The 12,283-nt window shown below is 37.6% G+C and overlaps 1 long non-coding RNA gene across 1 annotated transcript; it reads right to left on the minus strand.

The window, feature by feature from the left end:
• Window positions 1-2,946: 2,946 nt before the first annotated feature.
• LOC149845810 (uncharacterized) lies at window positions 2,947-4,126 on the minus strand. The gene is made up of 2 exons (XR_016430476.1): window positions 3,974-4,126; window positions 2,947-3,141 (listed from the first exon to the last, which is right to left on the minus strand). It is a non-coding gene; the product is annotated as an uncharacterized LOC149845810 (long non-coding RNA).
• Between the last annotated feature and the right edge of the window lie 8,157 nt (window positions 4,127-12,283).

The raw sequence follows: 12,283 nt of genomic DNA on the forward strand, positions 1-12,283 counted from the left end.
GCGATATCTTTTCCGTTAATCAACGTCACCGAAGCATCATCATCTATCTCTTTCTCACCGCTCATCGTGGTTCGCACGTGCAACCTGTGGCTTCTGCGCCCTCGCTGGTGCGCACGTGTGGACACTTGTCGGCTTGTGGGTGGGTGATGATGTGACTTATTTGTCACATTATTATTTTGTTTTTGAGTATTTTTTTTTCTTCTATCCTAAAATAAATACAAAATTCACGGCATTACATCATTGACTTGAGGAAGTACAATACGTCATCGTGGTTTCCCCTTTTAACTGTGATTTTTGTATTTAATTTTAGGACAATATCAAAATCTTAATGGATGGAACATTAAGATTTTTTTTTCTTTTTCGCAAGGCAAGCTGGGGTTAGGCAGCAGACCCCTACCGGATATCTCTTAATCCCAATGTGGCATAGGATTCGAACCTGAGCCTTCAGCTTGGCATAGGACCCCGCTTACCACATGGGATACCACCTGGGTGTTTGCATTGTAAGATTTTGTTGGATGAGAAAAAGGAATTAAGTTGCACTAGTTTGATCTTGTTTTATTTTTATTAAACTAGTTTGATAATAGAAAGAAAGAAAAAAAAAAAAACATGTCGCTCACCAAGTTACTGGGCATAAAACCCCAGATCCTTCCCCACTAGAAATGGTTGAGAACGGATCAAGTGATTTGATAATACACATTTTTTTTTGTGATTCGATGAAACACAATTTTTTATGGTTTGAAATAACCACCGTCCAGTGGAGCCCACCAAAAGTGCTGATGTCATCGTTTTTTCACAACCAATGGTCGTGATTGAAGTCATGGACGGTGGTGATTTGTATTTTGTGAAACCACCTCATCCGTCTTCAGAGAGGGTACCGCCCACCACACACACACACACACAACACACACACACCTTGTAGCAAAGGAAGTGTACGACAGTGAGTTTCAAACCCTGACGCCTTGTCAACTTGGTGACTTTTAAGAGTTGCCCCCATACCAAACGATCCTCATCACCATATTCTTAATCACGCCTAATGCATGGTTCGTTGGAGTCTATCTATAGACTCCTTACGCATGCTAATGGTGCTTATTCTTGCATTAAACGCTTCCTCCAAGATTGTGAGGTGATCCATGAGCACGTGAAGGTTGGTTGAAGTTCTTGATTCACCAATTAATTGGTTCATTTAGTTAGAGTTAGTCCTCTCAACAACTCATTAAAATATCATGATAAACGAGTTATTGGTTGGACATTAAATGGTAAAATTTAATTATATTCCCTGTTATAACACCAGCACGGGAGTCTAGTCTCTTTTTCATCATACTACTTGGACTTTTCATTTTAAGGTTTATGCAGATCATCAACTAATCGGGCTTTCTTTTTGGCACAGTGAGGATTAAAAGCTTACAAAATTTATTCTCATGAGCCTTTTATATTTGTATGTGCAACTTAAACTGCTGGAATCCTAGTGATCCCCTGCGTGTTGGTGTACTACTTTTGTTATAAGAGGGTAAATGTTAACAAAAGTGAAAGAATAAAGAACAAGATAAACTCGATTTTCACTGTAGAATATCGACTTACACGGTTAGACATGATAATAAAACAACTAACAAATGATAGCAAATGATAACAATTATCGTTTTTGGTAGACCTATCAAAAACGATAATATTGGTTACGCGGTTGGCTCACGATACTAATGATCGAATCCGACTTCTTATAACGTCATTTGAGTTATCTTTCTGAACTTCATTTGAGTTATCTAAAACCTATGTGGCTCATTTGGTTTCTGAGAAACAGTTATCAGTAGGAGATGTAACCGTATGAGCATATCCTTATAAAAAAGCATCTCAACAGCTTCTATGATTTGCTTTCAAGGCAATGCACTGTTTCTTAAGAACCGTGAACATTGGGCAGCCTATTACATACCGTTGAAATTGCTAGCTCAAAGCAGAATCTGATATACTAAAATGCTACGGTTGAACTGACCCACTGTTGGAATCATGACCGGGGGATCTCTCTCTCTCTCTCTCTCTCTCTCTCTCTCTCGGAAGCAATTTGGGATTCACTGCACATTTCAAAAAATGAGGACGTTGGATTTACTGCCTTCGTTCGATTAGTTCCTAAAATCCCAAGATAATCGAAGCACGCTTGCATGAGAACGTTGCTGACATGAATGACACCAAAAATATTTCTTTGATAAGGCTTTGTTGATTTAATACTGAGCATCAACTACTACATCTGCTGACCATATATAGCATACATGTTTTCATCATTCCTAAGACAACTATTTAGTATACTGCAAATCAATTGGTTATAAAAGGAGATGATTCAATGGGTTGTGAGAAAACGTGGGTTTAAAAAAAAAAATTTGCTTTAACCTGCCACTAATAAAAAATAAAGCTGGACCTACTAACTTAAGTCTAGGCTTCTAGTTAGGAACAGTGACTGTCGAAAATCAAGAGAGAAGAAAAACAAATAAAAAAAATAACAAGCTAAAGAATAATGTTCACCTTGTGTTGCACTACAACAAAGCAGTAGATTAGCGACGACCACATTCCGTCGCTAATCCGTCGCTAACCATGTTAGCGACGGATTAGCGACAACGCGGCGACAGTATGCTTACGTCGCGAATATTTCGACGCTAACTGGCGACGGAATAATTCCGTCGCCAAGTCCGTCGCTAATTGCGATGGAATAACGAGCGCTATATTCCGTCGCCAATCCGCCGGTACTAAACGGCGACCACGGCGTGGCGACGGATTTAATTCCGTCGCTAAGCCGTCGCTAGATTAATATGAATAGCGACGGAATCATCCGTCGCTAATCCGTCGCAAAAACGAAAAAAAATCAAAAAAAAATTATTTAAAAATTAATTACTGAGAACTGTACAATTTATATTTCCTGTAAATAAAAAACAAACCACACAAAAAAATTCATATAACAAGTATCTATAATAATTAATCGTTCCACCTTAAAACTAAGAAGTTTAATTATTTACAATTCAACAATTACAATTAGGAAAAATAAAAAAAATAGAACTTCTTCAACACAGTCCTCTAATCATCGCCAAGATTTTGTGCGTCTTCTTGTTCATTGTCTTTATCTGTCCCTTCAGCTCCACTACCCTGATTATCGCTAGCAGCCTACATAAGAAAAGAACAGTCAGTATTGATAAACAAAATATAATGAAATAAATTACACACTATATGTGATTCTATCATGTGCTCATGTGTGATCTAAGGCAATAAAAAAACTCTATATGTGATTCTATCATGCTCATATGTGTGCTAAGGCAGTCAAAAAATTGAATATGTGATTATAGCATGTTCATATGTGTTCTAAGGCATATAAAAAAACTCTATATGTGATTCTACCATGCTCAGATGTGCTTTAAGGCAGGCAAAAAACTATATATGTGATTCGATCATGCTCGTATGTGTGCTAAGGCAGTAAAAAAATTGAATATGTGAATATAGCATGCTCATATGTGCTCTAAGGCAGGCAAAGCAAAAAATTTTATATGTGATTCTATCATAAATGATATATAACATGTTCATATGTGTTCTAAGGCAGTTAAAAAACTCTATATGTTATTATAGCATGTTCATATGTGTGCTAAGGCAGTCAAAAAACAGAATATGTGATTATAATATGCTCATATGTGTTCTTAGGCAGTAAAAAAACTGAATATGTGATTATAGCATGCTTATGTGTTCTAATGCAATAAAAAAAACTTTATATGTGATTCTATCATGCTCATATGTGCTCTAAGACAGACAAAAAGTTAAATATATATATATATATATATATGTGATTCTATCATGCTCATATGTGTGCTAAGGCAGTAAAAAAATTGAACATGTGATTATAGCATGTTCATATGTGTTCTAAGGCATCTAGAAAAACTCTATATGTGATTCTACCATGCTCAGATGTGCCTTAAGACAGTCAAAAAAACTATATATGTGATTATACCTGAGAGGGACCTGGAATCGAAGATCCCCTATCCTGAACAGCGGCCTTGATCTCATTTCGGAGAAAGGGGGCGACGGTGTATTGGAAGTAGTTATTCAGTGATTCATTAATGATCTCGCGTACATCATCACCGGAAAGAATAGTCGGCTGCTTGGAGCTTATGTCGGCGCAAGAAGTTGGTGAGCCGTAACTGGAAGAACCAATAACTGGTGAAGTGTTCATATTACTCCCAAACCCGAACACGCGACCTTTTTTGGGTTCACCTGCTGCAGTCACCCATGCTGTAGGATCAAATGATGGATGCTGAGTAGCGTCTTCGCCATATCGCTCTACCATTTGTTGCTCATATGCCTCCTACAAAATAATGTTTAAAGTATTCATTAATAATTAATGATAACATTATGATGACTTGCATATATATTGCAATGATTATTAATAGAATTAATACATACCGTTGTCGTTCTCGCCTTCTCTGATACGAAGACTCCCGTGGTCTTCCGTTTATGTGTTTCTACAAACACATTCTTATATGGTACACTGCCTCCTTTTTCTGCTTCCTGCGAAGTTAAATGACAAAAGATTTAGTACACAAATTTGCAACAATACTTATAAAATTAATATTATATATTGATGAGTTACCATTTTCTTTAGGTGGCTCCCAAATGTCTTAGATCCACCTGTGTGTAGATGGGCTTCGGGCATCTTCGATCGATTTTGTGAAGCCTTCGCAGAGCGATTTTTAAATGCATCTCCCGCCCACATATCGCACATTTCATCCCAGTAATCTCTCCTGATAGTAATAGGACTATGGCCCTTCCACAGTAATGGATCATCTACTACGCCAGATGCTTTTTTTGCTGCAGTCTTCATAGTGTGCAGCATGTCTGCAAATCGATTGGCAGCCACCTTTTGCCACACCTTCCTTGCATCATTTTCTTCCACCGTAGTTGCAAAGCGATTCGAAGCCTACAAATATTTTCAGAAAGTTAGTAGACATTGCTTAAATAAATTAAATATAAAACACATTAACTATGAGGAACAACTGTATACCATGAATGAGGACCACAATCTGTCTAATACCTCCTTTGGGTACTCTTTCCATTGAGCAACTGGTCCTGGTAGATGTTGAAGAAGTGAATTCCTAATCTCCCGTACTACTTCTTGTGGCTCAAACCTCGTGCTGCACATGAATTGTTACACAGTAAATATCAATATAAAATATTTAAAAGATATGCAATAATTGAAAACAAAATACTTACGGTCGATTATCGATATACACTATTCGAATGAGTCTTCTTGTGCCAGCCTGAGAAGACCCTGTTTCCTGTGTTGGCTGTTGACTTGTGCGATCAACTGGTGTAGGTGGGTCGTGTACAGGCGCAACATCATCTGTAAAAAAATACACACCAAGTTCTCAGAATGTGCATTTGAACTAATCAAGCATCTAATTAGTTATATGATATACCTATCACAGGAGCCCGTGAAGATGAAGGTTGAGCCTGGCTACTACTGGATGAGCGACCACTATAACCTCCACGAACCATATTCTAACAAATAACATACGTCATACAATACATTCAAATAATTCACATCAAGTATTACAATGCATTCAAGTCATTCACATCAAGCATTGCAATGCATTCAAATAATTCACATCATTGACATCAAGTATTGCACTAATTCAAATCATTCGTTAATTGCATAAATTATAATACATTCAGATAATTGAAATCATTCACATCAAGTATTACAATGCATTCGAATCATTCGTATCAAGTATTACAATACATTGAAATAAAATTTTTAATCATTCACACCAAGTATTGCAATAAAACCTTATTTTGAAATCACAAGGAAATGGCGTGTCCATCTCAATGCCTCCCAAACAGAGCCTAAAATGCAATCGACATTTCCAAATGTCAATGTCATCCATGAAAACCAGATTGGTCTTCCTTATTTGACAACCCAATTTTGATAGATTACATTGATGATTTATTGTGGTGCATCCAGCACAAAGTGAATCCAATGATCCCAAGGATGATAATTTGGTCGGGCCTAGACCAAAGAACCAAACCTGTGGGTTTATGAACTCATCCAATCAGTTTGTAACTAACTCCATGTCAAATCTGAGGCATAGAATGGGCATTTGAAATCTTGATCAGCAGCTTTCCTGGCCCAACTCCTTTCAACAAAAATTTTTAAGCATTATACATTACCTAATTGTAGAGGCCTCTTCAAAGGAGGTTGTTAGGCTGATACAACCAAATTCCAAGCTATTAAAATCAAATGGCAACTCGTATCCTAAAGCATGTCGCCATGGATTGTTAGGGGATGGGGCAAGGAGAAGGATTGGCTAGATGGCCAAATTGGATTAGTCATGCATTCAACCAATAAATATCCAACATTGCACCCAAAAGAAATGCAACACTGTAGTTGGCGAAAACATACGAATTACAAAGTAGAAAGAAAGTTCAGATGGTAGTGGTACTAACAATATACCATCATAGTTTCACGCTCAGAAAAATATAAGCACATATCAAAGTCCTGTCGCCAAACTCATTTATGGGCATGTTATTCAACACACTATGAACAGTTTATTGCGAACTGATAGTGGCACTCTAGCTCAATTAATTTTCTTCATTACCATTTTTAACAATAATAAAACTACCATTAAGTATCAAAACAGATAGATTACATGATTGTACCAGGAGACAGGTAACGTGATGCTACAGAATCACAACAAGTTGTTTAACAGTGGCATTCTTATAGGGAATTGGTATATGCTTCTCTGCATGAACCAACCTACTAGCGTAAGCCAAGGAAGCTCAAAATGAAATGGGTAAGAGAAGCAACAGATTGAAATAAATCAGAAAACTTCAAAAAGCAAATGAAAGTAATCAAACCTTAATGACTACAAGGGTGTAGCCATTTTTCACAAAATTGAATGGTCTGCATTGCAAATTCAAAACGAATTTGATTTATGCTTTTGTTGACACATCCATTGGTATCAACCAAAGAATGCAACGCCTCACAAAAGCAATAAAATGGATGAGAAAATACAAACGCAGGGGGTCGACCCCCTGCGTTTTCGGCAGGGGGTCGACCACCCATGCCTTTCCGGCAGGGGGTCGACCACCCCTGCCGGAAACGCAGGGGGTCGACCCCCCATGCCTTTCCGGCAGGGGGTCGACACCCCCTGCCGGAAACGCAGGGGGTCGACCCCCCTGCCGGAAAGCACGGGGAGCGGCGGCTGGCGAGGTCGCCGGTGGCAGGCGCAGTCGACAGCAGAGAGGGGGAGACCTGGAGCGAAGCTCGGGGGCCACTGGGTCGCCGGAACTCAGAGCGGAGGCGAAGAGGTGGCTGCAGGGAGGATCGTCGGTCGTCGGCGGCTGAGGACGCCGGTTGCGAGTCGCCGACGAAGGGGAGACAACACCTCCCGGCAGCAGCCATAGAGGAACAGCAGGGAGGAGGAAGAGGTCGGCGGCGGGTCGCCGGTGCTCGGAGTCCCTGGCGTAGCCGCTAGCCAAGCAGGGAGGTCGGCAGCGAGGATCGTCGGCGAGGCGGCGGCGGCGGCGGCCGGACGGTGGCGAGAGCCGACGGGCGGCGGGCGGGAGCAATACAACGAAACAGGAAAAAGAGAAAGAGGGATGGGATTAGGGATTTACGCGATATTTAGCGACGGCTTAGCGACAGAAACATTCTGTCGCTAAGCCGTCGCTAAATCAAAATACAAAAACCGCGACGAAATATATACTGTCGCTAATCCGTCGCTAATTAGCGACGGATTAGCGACGACAGAGTTCCCTCTCTAAATCCATCGCTAAAATGGTGTTCTTGTAATAAAAAGTAGCGACAAAAAATTTAGTCGCTAATCCGTCGCTAAGTAGCGACAGATTAGCGATAAAATTTGTTTCTTCGCTAATCCGTCGCGAATTAGCGACAGATTCTATCTCTAGCTAATCTGTCGCTAATTAGCGACGGAAAAAATCCGTCGCTAATTTCCGTCGCTAATTAACAATTTTCTTGTAGTGTTGGGACGTTGCAAGTTCGTACCCCAAATGGTATGGTTGTATAATCTAACCCTAGTTTTCTGTCGAAAAAAAAGAAAAAATGTTCATTTTCCTCTAACCATCCTACAAATCATTCTCCTTTTTAAATAAAAAGACCTTAAGTTGACTATCAAATGAGAATATGCGCTAGGTCAAGTCAGAATCAATCAATGTTTGTTCTAAAACATGCTGCATAGACTCATCATAAAGAAGCTATTTCTGAGTTCTTGAGTAGTGGTGGAACTATGTCCACCTAAGCACAGACTTTAGTCAATTTGGAACAATTATGCATGGGTTGAACTTGGGGTCAATGTAATGACCTCGTGCCTATGAAAAAGTGGTAAATTTTGTTTTTTTAACAAGTGCGGGAACATTCCTAGAGACCTGGGGCCTTACAGTTAAAACACAACTACCACCATAAGAGATCTTATACTCATCTTTCATACCAAACCAAATTAAACTTTATTTATTCAAATGTATATAATTTGAAACATAAGTAAATAAACTGTAAATAAAGCACAAAGAAGAGTCACGCTATCCAAATGAATTTGCCAAACACTCGTGTAGTCCCCTCGTAGCTCCTCTTAGAAGCAAGTCACCTCACTAAGCATCTGAGGTTGCGAAAAATACAAAAAGTAGGGTATCAGAATTCAAAAAAATCATGCATATGAATCCCTCTAATGAAACAAACAAATAAAAAGGATATAAATACGATTTATGCAATATTTTAGATGGATGCAATTATAACAAATTCATAATTCAATTAACTATTCATGTAATAAAAAACAATTATTAAGCATGGAAAAATATTTAATAAACAACATGAATCACAAATTAAGTAATACAAATATTTAACATGCATTAAGGAACAACATTATGCATTCACCAACATATCACAATTAAGAAAAAAATTAAATATGCATGATCTAATGCATAGTAGAAATATGCATGATTTTAGTGCAATGCATGAGTAAATTATTATCTTTTATTAGAATCTTCTTTTCATATACATGTTTCTATTAAATGCACACAATTTAAGTTCTTCTTTTTATTAACGTTTCCCGCAGATATACCAAACGAGTAAAATTTCTCAAAGTCAAGTAGGGTCCCCAAGATAACTTAGCACATAAGTTGTATTTTATTATTGAGTTTCAAACTTAACCCTCGATCGAATCACCTTCAAAACATTAGACCTCAATATCTAATATCGAGACACTAAAGACCTCTACATCCAATAGTGCTACTTTCTTGGTATACCAAAACAACAGCTGTGTCTACACACCATCCCCAAGTAAAGTGACAGACTCTTCCTAAAATTGTGGTCAGGAGAAAGAACCTCAATATCGGGTTTAGGGGTAATCAATAATGCACATAAAGTTTTTGTATCCTCGTGGTCCCCCAAAATCGAAACTCTAAGATTTTCATTCTTTCGATGAGAGATCTCAAAACATATATTACACTGTTCTTTATCATTATCTTTTTAATAAAAACCAATTATCAAGTTTTACAATTTAGCATGCCAAAGCAAAGGTAATAGGTCACATATTCTCCTGCAAAAACCATCACGGGATCACCACCCATAGAACAACATAGAACAACATAGAACAATATAATACAGTGCAACAATATTAATGTAATTTTTGTGATGCATTTAAAATAAATAAAGAAGGAGCAAACCAAGGCTCAATGCCCACCAACCCACGATGATTCATTTTGATCATCAATGCATTATATGCAAAAACCATAACAATATACCATATATGAAATAAATTACATGCTTTCCAATTGCACATTCATACAAGCCATTTAGGGATGTGTATAAAACAATAATATGCATATGCATGTGCATGAGTTCACAACTTCACATTCATTGCATGCTTTCATTCGATTAGCATAATCATGTCAAATGCATGATTTAACTCACATGTTCATGTCACATGCATGCTTTCATGCAATAGACCTTTTAATCAACCATATGAATATTCAAGTAATGACGCACATGCCAAACTCATCAATTTAATGTATGCATACACATAAGACGCAGCCTTGCAATATTACCTTGATTCAACATATTATATCAAGTAAAAAGTTTCATCCTTTAGCATGTATGATGCTGGTCTAATACAAGCAAAAAATTTATGGAAATTAACATGCTAAGTAAATCTTTTGTTTCATATTCAATGAAACACAAGAAGTATACAAAATTGAACTTCATGACGTGCAAGTTTAGCCTTTGTCCAAGTACAAACTGTACATACATAGTCTGGAAAATTTTTCTTATGCAAACACAAACTAATTTGCCATCCACAAAATATTTGGTATTTTTAGTTGTACTTATCTGCCCAACCGCGCCCAATCAGCTGGGCCTACACTACCTGACATCAACTATGTGCCCACTCATGCAACCATTCACATGTAGACACATTCCAATTCCATGTAGACTCATGCATAAGAAAACAGCTAGGTGTTAACATTTTTAACTCAGCATAGGATATATATTTACATTGATTTCACAAATGTATGCCCAACAACTTTACATAACCTATGTATTTTGATCACAATGTAAATGGGCATGACAGAATACATAAACAATAATCCAATATGTTGCTAATCCATCAACATATATGAATCAATTATGCACCTACACCTGAGTAGTTATATGTGTATAAAATCAGCATCAACCTGTGTAAAATTCTAGATTAACATAGATATACATAAGGTGTTCTTTTCTTTTTTTTTAGAACACATGAGTCGACTGGACCGAACAGGCCCATCACCTGCCCAGACAAACCTGGTTCGGCTGTGTGATCATCGCAAAATTTTTCCTCTCTTGTGGTTTTCTCTCTCTTCCTTCTCTTTCCCTTTTCTAACCTCTATTCTCCTCCCTTTTGAAGGGAGAAGAATAAAAGAAAGAAAAAAAAGAGAGAAGAGAAAAGAAAGAAAGAAAGAGAGAGAAGATGAACTATTTTGCGCGGTCTCACTTGACCTTTATTTGAAAATATTTAGAAATTTAACTCGCCTCCGTTTTTGAAAATATTGCGGGAAAATGGAGAGACGGGATTCGCTCGTCGGTACGAGGTTCGACCGTTCCTGGCGCCTTTACCAGGGGTAATCGAACCAAGGATCGAATCTATGCTTTTTGCTTTGCCTAAATATAATCTAAGAATTTATTCTAACTCTAAATGCACAAAGAATCATGCTTGTGCAATGCAAGAATGTATGCTCCTTTTGAAAGATGTTTTGAAAATTTCCAAGTATTCTGAGATGAACTTGGTAAAGGAATGAAGAAATGATTGAATTTAACTTAGAGATTGAGATAAATCAGAGAAATTCTAAGTTTTTGAAGTAAATTAGGATTTGGAAGAATAAATGAGAAAGAATGACTTGAAGCTTTGAAATGAAAGGAAATGAAGTTTCAAAGTCGGAGATGGACTCTGAATTTTGAACTTGAATTTAGAAAAGGAAATGAATACTTGAGATGGAATTGAATTTAGACTTTGAAGTTTGAAATTAGAATGGACTGAGGAAATCAAATGGTATTTAAGAATAGAAATGGATTTAAGAGTTTAAGATTAGATCCGGAAATGGAATTGAAATCTAGAATTGGAATCTGATTCCGGATCCTAAAAAAGGGATCCGAGATTTGAAATCCAAGATGGACTTGGGTTCTGGATCCTAAAATGGAGTGGATCTGAAGTCTGAGATCCAAAAATGTGATTGAATTCTGGATCCTAAAATGGAACTGGATCTGAAGTCTGAGATCCAATATATGGTTGGATTCTGGATCCTAAGATGGATTTGGGTCTGAAGTCTGGGATCCAATGTGAAATTGGAATTGGATTTTAAAATGGATTTAAGATCTGGGATCTGAGATCCGATGTAAAATTGGGCTCTAGATCCTAAGATGGATTTGGATATGAAGTCTGAGATCCAAAGGTAGAATTGTATTATGGATCCTAAAGATGGAATGAATCTGAAGTCTGAGATCCAAAGGTAGAATTGGGTTCTGGATCCTAAAAAATGGAATTGGATCTGAAGTCTGTGATCCGATATGAGTGTTGAATCCTGGATCCTAGAATGGGTTTTTGGATCTGAATTTGAGATCCAAAAAAGTGGGATTTTATACTTGAAAACCTGGATCCAAGTTGGATTTAGGATCTAACTCTGGATTTGGAGTTCCAAAAATTTGATTTGAGAATTCTGAATTTGGAATATGAATTTCAAAATCAAATTAGACTTTGAAGTCGAAGTTTGAATCTGA

The sequence above is a fragment of the Nuphar pumila genome, chromosome 2 (genome assembly GCF_984573655.1).
Source record: "Nuphar pumila chromosome 2, dmNupPumi1.hap1.1, whole genome shotgun sequence".
NCBI lineage: Eukaryota > Viridiplantae > Streptophyta > Magnoliopsida > Nymphaeales > Nymphaeaceae > Nuphar > Nuphar pumila.